The following is a 15,301-nucleotide window of genomic DNA, read 5'->3' on the forward strand; positions in this document are numbered from 1 at the left end:
AGCCTATTCTTGAGAGGGGCAGGGCATTATTACATTGAGTTTGATGAATAGCAACAAAATAGGCCAATTTGTTCATCTGACCCAAGTAGCCTATTACAGCTAAAAAGTCGCATATGATTTTCTTAATAAGTCATCCTTATTAAATGTGTAAACCATTTAAAAGCCACCAGTATATTACGAATGACGTTACTGCAGTGTTGTAATTTTCTTCCGGGTTGGGCTGGAGAGGGAGGATGCTTTCATATCGGGATCACAGTCATTGGGTACGATGCTGCCTCTGGGTGCTCTGCAACCGACAGCCGCCCGACCGACTGCAGCAGGGGCTTTCTGAACCCGAGCCGAGTGCTGCCTACACACACAAGCTACCAGCTCTCATACTCCGCTATCACGTACTGACCTAACAGTATACGATGTTTTCAATGGACGCCGTTTCGCACGACATGTTTTAAGTCGCAGTTTTCGAACGTGGAAATGACCCCTTCTTGTCGGATTAATTTTTGAGGTACAACTGTGATCTCTTCATCACACATCGACTGGAGCAGAGTCAGCCACTCCATTTGTTTGCGCATGCGAACATCTCGTCGTTGGCAGTTAGCTTGGTAACGTTAGTCGATGTGTCTAGCTTTCTGGATGTTTAGTTTCCATAATACTGGATTTAGTTTTCAGTTGCCCTTGGCCTCGAGCTAGCTTTAGATTGTGTATCGTTTTAAACACCATTAGCTAGCTAAAGCTGGCTAGCTACGTGTTATAACAAGCAAGGGAGATTTTGTTCGTCAAAGCACATCTGACTGGTTCGTTGGGATACGGAATGCGACTCGCTAAATAACCAAACCTGGGCTACACAGGAGAAACCACATACATTTCTCCGTTTTCATTCAAAAGGTACGTATTTAAATGTTAGCAAATAATACCCGACATGTATTACTGTAAAAGTGGTGTTGAATTGTGTTATTTATGCTAAACTAGTCGGTAATTTCGCTAGCTAATCCATAACCAGCTAGCTGGCAAGCAAGCACTGCCGTTGTTGATGATTGACACAGCGTCTGGCCAGGTAACGGTAACTAACGGTCACATGGTCCGCTGGAGGAAGGCGGCTGGAGGAAGGCGGCTGGAGATGTTGTTGGACATCTGTAGACCACGACAGGAAATATATACCTGTCAGTGAAAAGCGGCTGTGTAATTTCAATATTCATGCTGTCATCAATTATTCTACTGAAATATGTCTGTTACTGTAGCAAGTAAAACATCTAATCTTTGCTTAAACTGTCCCCAAAATGTTTATTTTCTGTGAGCATTTGGATGGAATGGACTAACGACTCACAAATGCCCTTGTTATGATGATATATTGCTCTCAATAATGACGTATCACAAAACAGCATTGACCTGAAAGTAAGCCAAGGTTTAGGCCTAGTCACTAACACTTCATATAGCCTATCGGTAGTTGCTCCCCGTGACTGTTTTAATGTCAGTAGGCCTACTTAAAATAGCCTTGTAATGGAATGGTTTGGGTAGCTATTACACGAATGCAATAAGTAACAGACCCTATTCCAACCAACTCTAGTATAATGCAATCATCAAAAGTACTAGTGTAACAAATTAACATCTTTACAATAGTAATTACAGAGTTACTACACATGTTTAATAGCAACTAAATATGACTGTATGACTTCTTACCACCAGCTGTGAACTCTGAGTCAGTTGGAGACAGTCCAGAACTAGGCCTATAGCCATGCATGCCTCTCCCAGCTCCAGCTCGTGCTCTACAATAGGCCTGAAGTTGATTACATTTCACGTAACCTAATCCGGAAGGGACCTTTTATAGAGGCGCGTTAATGTATGTGGAGCCTGGGCCAGAGCAGGTCTATGTGTGAGTGTGTGTGTGTGTTTCTGTGTGAAAGACAGTGTTTGTCTTTGTATGCGAGCAGAGCGAGCCAGTGAGCGTGCACTCGCAGTGCTGTAATTATACATCTGATAGATAAGGAAATGGATTCACAATCAATCCTGTAACTCTCTGGCTGCAGATGAAGATGTAGGGGAATGAAATGAGTCTGTCATGTTTCTCCAGGGGCAGGAAGAGATGGTCATCCATTATTTATCCTCTGTGCCTGTGGATGAGGCCCAGGCTCTGTGGCTCTGGCTTGCACAATAGGAGAACATGTGCAGAACAGAGCAGCACTGCTGCTAGCTGGAGGGACATTATCTGGCCTTATCTGTTAGCATGGGCCCCCTGCTACCCAGAGCACAATGTGGCCAGAGGACATGGATGGCTGTGCACACTGAAACACAACACTGTGTTATTGCTTACAGCAGCAGAGAGCTGAGCTTGGAGTGAAGACTGCAGCTGAACCGCAAAGAGGGAGAGAGAATACAGTTGTCCTTTAGCAACAGTTGAAATGTAATGACAGTTGCACAAGCTCTCTCTCCCTCCCTTACACACACACACACACACACACACACACACACACACCCACACACACACACACACACACCCTTTCTCAAACCATGTGTGACTTCAGGCGTTTGATGTTCAAAGCCCCTCTAAATCCTCGGACTGGCGATGTTGTGCCATGTTTTGAATCCCCCCTCAGTGAGACTGAAAGTATTGTGTCATGTTTAGTACCTTTCTACAGTGGAAATGCTGTGGGTTAGCCAATAGCCAAGCCCTGTTTTAAGGCATTACTGTCCAGCATTCACAGGAAATGAATCATGTTCCTCAATTCAAGGCCGTGGAGTCTGCATGATGTGTTTCCTGTCCTGCTGCGTGTTCAGGTCCAGACCACAGCAGATGTGCTCCCCTATTTGGTGTGTGTGTGTGTCTGTGTGTGTTTCTGAGTCTGTTTGTGTGTTTCTCTAAGAAAGTGGATTTAGTGAGTGTGTGTAGTTTGGAGTTGCTCTGGTGGAACAATAGCTCTATTCTGCAGTGTCTCTCTGGAGGAAGGCAGCGTTGGTTCTCCCTGAGCTGTGCCAGTGAGGCAGGCTCAGACTCAAACTGGGTGACTGGGGTTGGGTAGGATTGGGTTTCCCCAGCCACCTGGAGCTCCCAGCACAAGAATGCCATTGTTCCCTCTGGTCCGTGGCCGGAACACAGAACCCTGCAGACTGGGGATGAGGAGTCACCCTATATCACCTGATATCTAAACCCTGTATCATTATAACTGACCCACAGAGACCTATATCACTGCAGCCTGTAGATTTGAGTCATTTAGCATACGGTCTTATCCGGAGCGACTTAGAGGAGCAATTAGGGTTAAGTGCCTTGCTCAAGGGCATCTCGGCAGATTTTTCACTTAGTCTGCTCGGGGATTCGAACCAGCGACTTTTCAGTTAATGTCCCGACGCTCTTAACCGCTAGGTTACCTACCATAATCTCAAATCAATAACTCAGACTGACCTTCATCACTGGCCCATGTAGCCTAGGCCTAATTTACCTCCCTGTGTCGAAGGCTGGGACAGGGGAACAACACTAGGAGTGGGATTAAGTTGGATCTAGACGCTGATCCAAGGTCGTGTTGTCTTTTCACATAATGGGTAAAGTTAGGATTTGGGGAAGGCAAGCTGATCCTAGATCTGTGCCTAAAGACAACTTCTATCCAGAACGGGATGAATTGGTTGGTTATCTATTTTATAGTTGGGAGGAAGAAGGATGTACTGTTTCCTGTTGATCCCCAGTATTGATCGATGCAACTGACATGACAATGAGATTATCTCAGATGGTCACACCACAACGCTACTGATGTTAGCTAATAAGATGATGTCATAATAACAACAACAGCATCACTCAGACACACATAGGTGGCTATACCTCTGATGGCTATGAGGAAAGCTGCTGCCAGAGAAAAAATACTCTCTCACTTCTTTCTCTATCCTTAACTCTTCTATCTCTCTCTCTCTTCATTGTTTTTTAAACATGTCGCGAGCTGCAATTTCTTTTCTAGCTTTCAAATAGGCATGTAGTTCTCCGCTCCTAACCCAACTCTTCCCCAGGTCCTTAGTGTACAAGAGAAAGTCGTTCACTATGTTTTCTGTCAACCTGGTCAAATAATGGTTCATAAACAACCAAAATATGTTTTATATTTTCCAAAATTATGTTTTCTCAGTTGTATTTTTCCTGGTTTTAGATTGTTGTGGTTTTTGACTCTCAAAATTACCATCGTTCATAGAGAAACAATGAAATTTGATCTTCTGTTAAATCACATCAGAAAACTTTTTTTTAGGTCTGGAAGAAAACGAACACATTTTTATTTTAGAGTGTAAATCCCCTTTAATTGCGCATCTATCGAGTGAGGAATGTGCTGAGGAATGTGCTGTCTAATGTGCCAGTCTAGCCATGGTTCTGTAAGCTACTGCTGCTGCTCTTTTCATGGTATGAAGTTTGAAAATAACAAATAATAGATAGAAATGATATACTTACTCATGATATACTTCTGCCAGGTAAGCCTACTTTGCAGGTAACATTATATCTAGAAAGTTTTGGGGAAAGTATTTCAGTCAACCCACAAGATGGTTATCACATCCACTGGCTACACAGAGTGATAGACAAACGCCTGCACCACACAGACAGACAGGGGCAATATTGCTGGAAATAAATAGGCAGATATTGTGTTAGGTTTGGCTTTTTAAGCCAATCGTGTCTAACCAGGGGTGGGATAATGTCAGTGTTGTGTTGATTAGATAGGAGCTGACTGCTTGCTGTGTTTAATACTTGGGAGATTTGTTAATGACAGTTTGCGGTGGAACATGTGAAAATTGCGTGTACTTTCAGAATTGTTTGGCAAGCTACTCATAGGTAGGCTCTCGATTGACCTGTTGGAGACTCCTGGTTTACAGAGACTCATGGTGAAATCTGGCTGATGCTGATCAGAACACACACACACACAGCCCTGTTTTACAAGATATTCATATTGAAACAACAGTTTTGACACAAGGAGGGTTTTTCTTGACCTTGAGGCTAGTCAGGCAAACATCAGCAAATAGCTTAACGATTCTCTATTTGATCAGTCAGTTTTTAGCTAATGTACTTTAAAAACACTCATCAAACTGGTTTTTGGATTTCAACATTGACTGACCTTCAGAACAGGAAGATGTGATGTCATAAATGAAACATACTCTGATTTTATTTTTCATGTTGAAAAGGTTCTGAATTTTAGAAGGGCCTTATTTATGAAGATTGTGTCTAGCATCTTTCAGAGACGTCTGTAGCATCTATGCTACCACAGGCTCTCCATAATCCTGGTGCAGTGTTGATCAGATACATTCACTCTACCAGTCTGCTTTATCATGTTCTTCTCTCTGATCTGATGGTCTGATAGAAACTGATATACTGCACACTCCTTACCTCTGAGGTTTTTTCCGGATGTTTGTCATAGTTAGATCAGAAAGCAGAGAGGCACTGATTGTAAACTCAGAGTGACCATGGAGAGAGAAGGAGCGAGATACAGAGAGAGGAGTGGGACAGAGGGGTGGCGTGAGAGAGAGAGAGAGCACCATGTTACTGTTTTTGCCTCTCAGGCTTTGTGTGTGTGTGTGTGTGTGTGTGTGTGTGTGTGTGTGTGTGTGTGTGTGTGTGTGTGTGTGTGCGTGCGTGCGTGCGTGCGTGCGTGCGTGCGTGCGTGCGTGCGTGCGTGCGTGCGTGCGTGCGTGCGTGTGTGTGTGTGTGTCCTCTGGCTGCTCATAGGGTCATATCAGGGATAGAATTTCACACAGAAGTGGGTCAGCCTGTGCCACTGGGGAGCCTTGCCAGCTCTCACACACACACACACACACACACACACACACACACACACACACACACACACACACACACACACACACACACACACACACACACACACACACACACACACACACACACACACACACACACACACTGAGTGTACAAAACATTAGGAACACCTGCTCTTTCCATGACATAGACTGACCAGGTGATTCCAGGTGAAAGCTATGATCCCTTATTGATGCCATTTCTTAAATCCACTTCTGTCCGTGTAGATGAAGAGGAGGAGACAGGTTAAAGAATGCTGTTTAAGCCTTGAGACATACAGTATAATGTGTATGTGTGCCTTTCAGAGGGTGAATGGGCAAGACAAATGATTTAAGTGCCTTTGAACTAGAACTGCAACGCTGCTGGGTTTTTCACACTCAACAGTTTCCTGTGTGTATCAAGAATGGTCCAGCATCCAAAGAACATCCAGCCAACTTGACATACAACTGTGGGAAGCATTGGAGTCAACATGGGCCAGCATCCCTGTGGAATGCTTTCAACACCTTGTAGAGTCCATTCCCCAACGAATTGAGGCTTTTCTGAGGGCGAAAGGGCGTGCGGCTCAATGTTTGGAAGATGTTCCTAATTCTTTGTACACACACACACACACACACACACACACACACACCACACACACACACACACACACACACACACACACACACACACACACACACACACACACACACACACACACACACACACACAGAGGCAGGAATCACCTATCACACTCTATGGTCCACACATACGTTCTGGCTGGGTAGTGTGTCTCTGCTGTGTGAGGTTGATAACTGGCCAAGGCTAACTAACACCATGTGGGAGGGTGTGATGCCACCAGGGAATCACTGTGAGATGGCTGTGTGTGTCTTACCATTTAAGACAGGAGAACCATAAACGTCGGGTTTTACAAACCTTTTTTTACAGCCCTGATTGGTCATCTGTAGCTCAGTAGGTAGAGCATGGTGCTTGCAATGCCAGGATAGTGAATTCCATGTATGCACACATTACTTTAAATTGCTTCAGATTGAAGCATCTGGTAAATGTAATTTTCTTATTTTGTTTGTGTGTGTGCCAGTGTCCGCCCGCCTTGGCCCCACCCCGGGGCACCAAGATGATGTATTTAACCAAGAGCTCGCCCCGCCTATACAATAGTCTTCTATAGTCAAGAGTTCACATGATGTTAGTCATGTTTTCCATTCTAGTAAAGCCTCTCAGTTACTTCTCTCGTATATGTTGTAATAGAACTCAGGAACACTCAAAGCTCTAAAGGGGGTGAAGAAGTCAGGAACCACTCAGAGCTCTAAAGGGAGTGTAGAAGTCAGGAACCACTCAGAGCTCTAAAGGGAGTGTAGAAGTCAGGAACCACTCAGAGCTCTAAAGGGAGTGTAGAAGTCAGGAACCAATCAGAGCTCTAAAGGGGGTGTAGAAGTCAGGAACCACTCAGAGCTCTAAAGGGAGTGTAGAAGTCAGGAACCACTCAGAGCTCTAAAGGGAGTGTAGAAGTCAGGAACCACTCAGAGCTCTAAAGGGAGTGTAGAAGTCAGGAACCACTCAGAGCTCTAAAGGGAGTGTAGAAGTCAGGAACCACTCAGAGCTCTAAAGGGAGTGTAGAAGTCAGGAACCACTCAGAGCTCTAAAGGGAGTGTAGAAGTCAGGAACCAATCAGAGCTCTAAAGGGGGTGTAGAAGTCAGGAACCACTCAGAGCTCTAAAGGGGGTGTAAAAGTCAGGAACCACTCAGAGCTCTTAAGGGAGTGTAGAAGTCAGGAACCACTCAGAGCTCTAAAGGGAGTGTAGAAGTCAGGAACCACTCAGAGCTCTAAAGGGAGTGTAGAAGTCAGGAACCACTCAGAGCTCTAAAGGGAGTGTAGAGGTCAGGAACCACTCAGAGCTCTAAAGGGAGTGTAAAGCCTCGTGATGTTTATGGTGCTCCTCTCTTAAATGGTGGAATAGAATGTTTATGATGGAGAGACTCAGGACATAATGGTAGACTAGTGGTTCATGTTTAGGGTGAGGTCAGACAGAGGTTGGCAGTGTGTTCTATGTACCAGTCAGATGGACAGTGTTTCTAGTCTATTGTTTCTCTCTGGGTTTCCCAGAGCTTCAAGAAAAGCTGTTCCCCCTTTTATCCAAAATGACTGATTCAGTTGTTCATCCAGTTTTTCTGCAGTTTGTTTTTCAGCTGTTTGTGTTGTTCTGCAGATTAGTATTCAGATGACGTTGTGCCAGATATCTTCTGGTCCTCTCTGCCTCCTAATAGACAGAGAGGCAGAGCCTCCAGTGTCCTCAACAGTGATAGACAGAGTGAAAAGGAGAAGTCTGGGCCTAGTTTCATCCCCCTCCCCTCCTGACAATGTGTGCTGTGGTCGTGTGTATGTGTAGATTTGTGTGTATTAGGTAGTTGGTGGGGAATTGTTAGATTACTTGTTAGATATTTCTGCACTGTTGGAACTAGAAGCACAAGCATTTCGCTACACTCGCATTAACATCTGCTAACCATGTGTATGTGACCAATAATTTGATCGGATTTGAGATGATGTAAATACATTTGACTGGTCATGCTTACCGGTCTATAGGTTACTTTACATAATTTAGTGGAATTAAATTGGCGCGTGTGTACAGTATAGTCATATCTTATTTATCATACGCGTACATCATACAGATACAGAGCCTTTGAGTGGAAATCTGTCAGACAACGCAAGAGCTGCTGCTTCTGCATCTTGTGCTGCTTCCAAGATAACTGGGAACTCCTTACCTCTTCATACGATCAAGACAACTGGGAACTCCTTACCTCTTCATACGATCAAAACAACTGGGAACTCCTTACCTCTTCATACGATCAAGACAACTGGGAACTTCTTACCTCTTCATACGATCAAGACAACTGGGAACTCCTTACCTCTTCATACGATCAAGACAACTGGGAACTCCTTACCTCTTCATACGATCAAAACAACTGGGAACTCCTTACCTCTTCATACGATCAAGACAACTGGGAACTCCTTACCTCTTCATACGATCAAGACAACTGGGAACTCCTTACCTCTTCATACGATCAAGACAACTGGGAACTCCTTACCTCTTCATACGATCAAGACAACTGGGAACTTCTTACCTCTTCATACGATCAAGACAACTGGGAACTCCTTACCTCTTCATACGATCAAGACAACTGGGAACTCCTTACCTCTTCATACGATCAAAACAACTGGGAACTCCTTACTCTTCATACGATCAAACAACTGGGAACTCCTTACCTCTTCATACGATCAAAACAACTGGGAACTCCTTACCTCTTCATACGATCAAGACAACTGGGAACTCCTTACCTCTTCATACGATCAAGACAACTGGGAACTCCTTACCTCTTCATACGATCAAGACAACTGGGAACTCCTTACCTCTTCATACGATCAAGACAACTGGGAACTCCTTACCTCTTCATACGATCAAGACAACTGGGAACTCCTTACCTCTTCATACGATCAAAACAACTGGGAACTCCTTACCTCTTCATACGATCAAAACAACTGGGAACTCCTTACCTCTTCATACGATCAAGACAACTGGGAACTCCTTACCTCTTCATACGATCAAGACAACTGGGAACTCCTTACCTCTTCATACGATCAAGACAATTCCTATTGCATGCTGCATATTTTAAATGCCCTCAAAAACAGATATTTATCTTGTTTCAGTCTTGGGAACGAGCTATATCTGTTCCTGTTGATCAGGCAACAGCTAGAGTTTTCACAAGAGGCTGTGTTTACATCGAAGGTAGAAGCAGGCCATTGGCTGCCTTCATCACCAGGGGTGTTTATGGGAGTTCTGATTGATTCCAAGTTTAACACTTTGGCAAATTTGTGTTGAAATATTCTTTATGAGAAAATGTGCAAGAATTGAAGGTGCCAACTGTTATAGTCATCATAAAATAGTTTTACAGTCGTATATAAAAAATCATCTCCTCCCTTGGCGGGGCTTCGGCCCACCACCCTATGTGTGCACTTCTCCTTCAGCATCTGTTTTAGCATGAGATACGACCCCCACAGGAAAGGCCTGGTTTCCATGGTGACACCCTCCCCTCAGAGGAAATGTAATGTGTCCAAATTCTGCTGACTCATTGAGTCAATCACATGCGCAATCACACACACACACACACGCACACACATACGCACACACGTCTCCAATCACATGCGCAATCACACACACACCACACACACACACCACACACACACACACACACACCACACACACACACACCACACACACACACACACACACACCACACACACACACACGTCTCCAATCACAAGAGTCTTCAGTCGGTCTGTCTGTGACTGATTGAGTGTGTCTCTGTGTGTCTCTGTCTGCTTTGTGAGTGAGTGTGTTTCATTGTCGTGTGTGCTGTGCGTATGGTGTGTGTGTGTTGGCTGGGTGCCCCAGTCAGAGCAGAGCTGGTTAAGTCAGGAAGGCCTGGAGTAGACAGGATTTAGAGGGATAACTGGGAGCAGAGCAGTACTACTCCACTCACCCTACAGACCAACAGAGGATAGCTTTCTATTGGACTGGCCTATTGTGGCCTAGCTTTCCTTTTCACACTGGCTCACATCTTTTTCACTTCTGTTATTTCACCCAGCCCACTGTTGTGTGAGGGGATGAGAGATGGGGAGACCGAGAGAGTAGAGACCCCTTCCCCTCTCTCTTTCCTTCACTCTCTCTCTCCTGATAAGCATATCTACCCTCAGCCGCTGGGCTAGAGAACAACAGGCCCTGTGTGTGTGTGTGTGTGTGTGTGTGTGTGTGTGTGTGTGTGTGTGTGTGTGTGTGTGTGTGTGAGATCAGTGGCAACCAGCCTCATGTGAGTCAGCAGCCACAGATCAGAATGACTTTTCTGGACGTCTCAACTCTCCTTCCTCTAGTGTTGGGAGGAGTTAGAACAGACCTCTAGTGTTGGGAGGAGTTAGAACAGACCTCTAGTGTTGGGAGGAGTTAGAACAGACCTCTAGAGTTGGGAGGAGTTAGAACAGACCTCTAGTGTTGGGAGGAGTTAGAACGGACCTCTAGTGTTGGGAGGAGTTAGAACGGACCTCTAGTGTTGGGAGGAGTTAGAACAGACCTCTAGTGTTGGGAGGAGTTAGAACAGACCTCTAGTGTTGGGAGGAGTTAGAACGGACCTCTAGTGTTGGGAGGAGTTAGAACGGACCTCTAGTGTTGGGAGGAGTTAGAACGGACCTCTAGTGTTGGGAGGAGTTAGAACGGACCTCTAGTGTTGGGGGGAGTTAGAACGGACCTCTAGTGTTGGGAGGAGTTAGAACGGACCTCTAGTGTTGGGAGGAGTTAGAACGGACCTCTAGTGTTGGGAGGAGTTAGAACGGACCTCTAGTGTTGGGGGGAGTTAGAACAGACCTCTAGTGTTGGGGGGAGTTAGAACGGACCTCTAGTGTTGGGAGGAGTTAGAACAGACCTCTAGTGTTGGGAGGAGTTAGAACAGACCTCTAGTGTTGGGAGGAGTTAGAACAGACCTCTAGTGTTGGGAGGAGTTAGAACAGACCTCTAGTGTTGGGAGGAGTTAGAACAGACCTCTAGTGTTGGGAGGAGTTAGAACGGACCTCTAGTGTTGGGAGGAGTTAGAACAGACCTCTAGTGTTGGGAGGAGTTAGAACAGACCTCTAGTGTTGGGAGGAGTTAGAACAGACCTCTAGTGTTGGGAGGAGTTAGAACAGACCTCTAGTGTTGGGAGGAGTTAGAACAGACCTCTAGTGTTGGGAGGAGTTAGAACAGACCACTAGTGTTGGGAGGAGTTAGAACAGACCTCTAGTGTTGGGAGGAGTTAGAACAGACCTCTAGTGTTGGGAGGAGTTAGAACAGACCTCTAGTGTTGGGAGGAGTTAGAACAGACCTCTAGTGTTGGGGGGAGTTAGAACGGACCTCTAGTGTTGGGGGGAGTTAGAACGGACCTCTAGTGTTGGGGGGAGTTAGAACGGACCTCTAGTGTTGGGAGGAGTTAGAACGGACCTCTAGTGTTGGGAGGAGTTAGAACGGACCTCTAGTGTTGGGAGGAGCTAGAACGGACCTCTAGTGTTGGGAGGAGTTAGAACGGACCTCTAGTGTTGGGAGGAGTTAGAACGGACCTCTAGTGTTGGGAGGAGTTAGAACGGACCTCTAGTGTTGGGAGGAGTTAGAACGGACCTCTAGTGTTGGGAGGAGTTAGAACAGACCTCTAGTGTTGGGAGGAGTTAGAACGGACCTCTAGTGTTGGGAGGAGTTAGAACAGACCTCTAGTGTTGGGAGGAGTTAGAACAGACCTCTAGTGTTGGGAGGAGTTAGAACAGACCTCTAGTGTTGGGAGGAGTTAGAACAGACCTCTAGTGTTGGGAGGAGTTAGAACAGACCTCTAGTGTTGGGAGGAGTTAGAACAGACCTCTAGTGTTGGGAGGAGTTAGAACAGACCTCTAGTGTTGGGAGGAGTTAGAACAGACCTCTAGTGTTGGGAGGAGTTAGAACAGACCTCTAGTGTTGGGAGGAGTTAGAACGGACCTCTAGTGTTGGGAGGAGTTAGAACAGACCTCTAGTGTTGTTAGAACAGACCTCTAGTGTTGGGAGGAGTTAGAACAGACCTCTAGTGTTGGGAGGAGTTAGAACAGACCTCTAGTGTTGGGAGGAGTTAGAACAGACCTCTAGTGTTGGGAGGAGTTAGAACAGACCTCTAGTGTTGGGAGGAGTTAGAACAGACCTCTAGTGTTGGGAGGAGTTAGAACAGACCTCTAGTGTTGGGAGGAGTTAGAACAGACCTCTAGTGTTGGGAGGAGTTAGAACGGACCTCTAGTGTTGGGAGGAGTTAGAACAGACCTCTAGTGTTGGGAGGAGTTAGAACAGACCTCTAGTGTTGGGAGGAGTTAGAACGGACCTCTAGTGTTGGGAGGAGTTAGAACGGACCTCTAGTGTTGGGAGGAGTTAGAACGGACCTCTAGTGTTGGGAGGAGTTAGAACGGACCTCTAGTGTTGGGAGGAGTTAGAACGGACCTCTAGTGTTGGGAGGAGTTAGAACGGACCTCTAGTGTTGGGAGGAGTTAGAACGGACCTCTAGTGTTGGGAGGAGTTAGAACGGACCTCTAGTGTTGGGAGGAGTTAGAACGGACCTCTAGTGTTGGGAGGAGTTAGAACAGACCTCTAGTGTTGGGAGGAGTTAGAACAGACCTCTAGTGTTGGGAGGAGTTAGAACAGACCTCTAGTGTTGGGAGGAGTTAGAACAGACCTCTAGTGTTGGGAGGAGTTAGAACAGACCTCTAGTGTTGGGAGGAGTTAGAACAGACCTCTAGTGTTGGGAGGAGTTAGAACAGACCTCTAGTGTTGGGAGGAGTTAGAACAGACCTCTAGTGTTGGGAGGAGTTAGAACAGACCTCTAGTGTTGGGAGGAGTTAGAACAGACCTCTAGTGTTGGGAGGAGTTAGAACAGACCTCTAGTGTTGGGAGGAGTTAGAACAGACCTCTAGTGTTGGGAGGAGTTAGAACAGACCTCTAGTGTTGGGAGGAGTTAGAACAGACCTCTAGTGTTGGGAGGAGTTAGAACAGACCTCTAGTGTTGGGAGGAGTTAGAACGGACCTCTAGTGTTGGGAGGAGTTAGAACAGACCTCTAGTGTTGGGAGGAGTTAGAACGGACCTCTAGTGTTGGGAGGAGTTAGAACAGACCTCTAGTGTTGGGAGGAGTTAGAACGGACCTCTAGTGTTGGGAGGAGTTAGAACGGACCTCTAGTGTTGGGAGGAGTTAGAACAGACCTCTAGTGTTGGGAGGAGTTAGAACAGACCTCTAGTGTTGGGAGGAGTTAGAACAGACCTCTAGTGTTGGGAGGAGTTAGAACAGACCTCTAGTGTTGGGAGGAGTTAGAACAGACCTCTAGTGTTGGGAGGAGTTAGAACAGACCTCTAGTGTTGGGAGGAGTTAGAACAGACCTCTAGTGTTGGGAGGAGTTAGAACAGACCTCTAGTGTTGGGAGGAGTTAGAACAGACCTCTAGTGTTGGGAGGAGTTAGAACAGACCTCTAGTGTTGGGAGGAGTTAGAACAGACCTCTAGTGTTGGGAGGAGTTAGAACAGACCTCTAGTGTTGGGAGGAGTTAGAACAGACCTCTAGTGTTGGGAGGAGTTAGAACAGACCTCTAGTGTTGGGAGGAGTTAGAACAGACCTCTAGTGTTGGGAGGAGTTAGAACAGACCTCTAGTGTTGGGAGGAGTTAGAACAGACCTCTAGTGTTGGGAGGAGTTAGAACAGACCTCTAGTGTTGGGAGGAGTTAGAACAGACCTCTAGTGTTGGGAGGAGTTAGAACAGACCTCTAGTGTTGGGAGGAGTTAGAACAGACCTCTAGTGTTGGGAGGAGTTAGAACAGACCTCTAGTGTTGGGAGGAGTTAGAACAGACCTCTAGTGTTGGGAGGAGTTAGAACAGACCTCTAGTGTTGGGAGGAGTTAGAACAGACCTCTAGTGTTGGGAGGAGTTAGAACGGACCTCTAGTGTTGGGAGGAGTTAGAACAGACCTCTAGTGTTGGGAGGAGTTAGAACAGACCTCTAGTGTTGGGAGGAGTTAGAACAGACCTCTAGTGTTGGGAGGAGTTAGAACGGACCTCTAGTGTTGGGAGGAGTTAGAACAGACCTCTAGTGTTGGGAGGAGTTAGAACAGACCTCTAGTGTTGGGAGGAGTTAGAACAGACCTCTAGTGTTGGGAGGAGTTAGAACAGACCTCTAGTGTTGGGAGGAGTTAGAACAGACCTCTAGTGTTGGGAGGAGTTAGAACAGACCTCTAGTGTTGGGAGGAGTTAGAACGGACCTCTAGTGTTGGGAGGAGTTAGAACGGACCTCTAGTGTTGGGAGGAGTTAGAACGGACCTCTAGTGTTGGGAGGAGTTAGAACGGACCTCTAGTGTTGGGAGGAGTTAGAACGGACCTCTAGTGTTGGGAGGAGTTAGAACAGACCTCTAGTGTTGGGAGGAGTTAGAACAGACCTCTAGTGTTGGGAGGAGTTAGAACGGACCTCTAGTGTTGGGAGGAGTTAGAACAGACCTCTAGTGTTGGGAGGAGTTAGAACAGACCTCTAGTGTTGGGAGGAGTTAGAACAGACCTCTAGTGTTGGGAGGAGTTAGAACAGACCTCTAGTGTTGGGAGGAGTTAGAACGGACCTCTAGTGTTGGGAGGAGTTAGAACGGACCTCTAGTGTTGGGAGGAGTTAGAACGGACCTCTAGTGTTGGGAGGAGTTAGAACAGACCTCTAGTGTTGGGAGGAGTTAGAACAGACCTCTAGTGTTGGGAGGAGTTAGAACAGACCTCTAGTGTTGGGAGGAGTTAGAACAGACCTCTAGTGTTGGGAGGAGTTAGAACAGACCTCTAGTGTTGGGAGGAGTTAGAACAGACCTCTAGTGTTGGGAGGAGTTAGAACAGACCTCTAGTGTTGGGAGGAGTTAGAACAGACCTCTAGTGTTGGGAGGAGTTAGAACAGACCTCTAGTGTTGGGAGGAGTTAGAACAGACCTCTAGTGTTGGGAGGAGTTAGAA

The 15,301-nt window shown here is 46.2% G+C and overlaps 1 protein-coding gene across 2 annotated transcripts in view; it reads left to right on the top strand.

Annotated features, from left to right (window-relative positions):
• Positions 1-238: 238 nt before the first annotated feature.
• Positions 239-15,301, top strand: part of LOC106594804 (polypeptide N-acetylgalactosaminyltransferase 1) — a 124,128-nt gene continuing 109,065 nt past the window's right edge. For both annotated transcript variants that reach the window (XM_082960198.1, XM_082960197.1), the window contains exon 1: positions 239-882. The gene's annotated coding sequence lies outside the window, so the exon portion shown is untranslated. The remainder of the gene's footprint in view (positions 883-15,301) is intronic.

The sequence above is a fragment of the Salmo salar genome, chromosome 02 (genome assembly GCF_965601325.2).
Source record: "Salmo salar chromosome 02, fSalSal1, whole genome shotgun sequence".
In the NCBI taxonomy this organism is placed as follows: domain Eukaryota; kingdom Metazoa; phylum Chordata; class Actinopteri; order Salmoniformes; family Salmonidae; genus Salmo; species Salmo salar.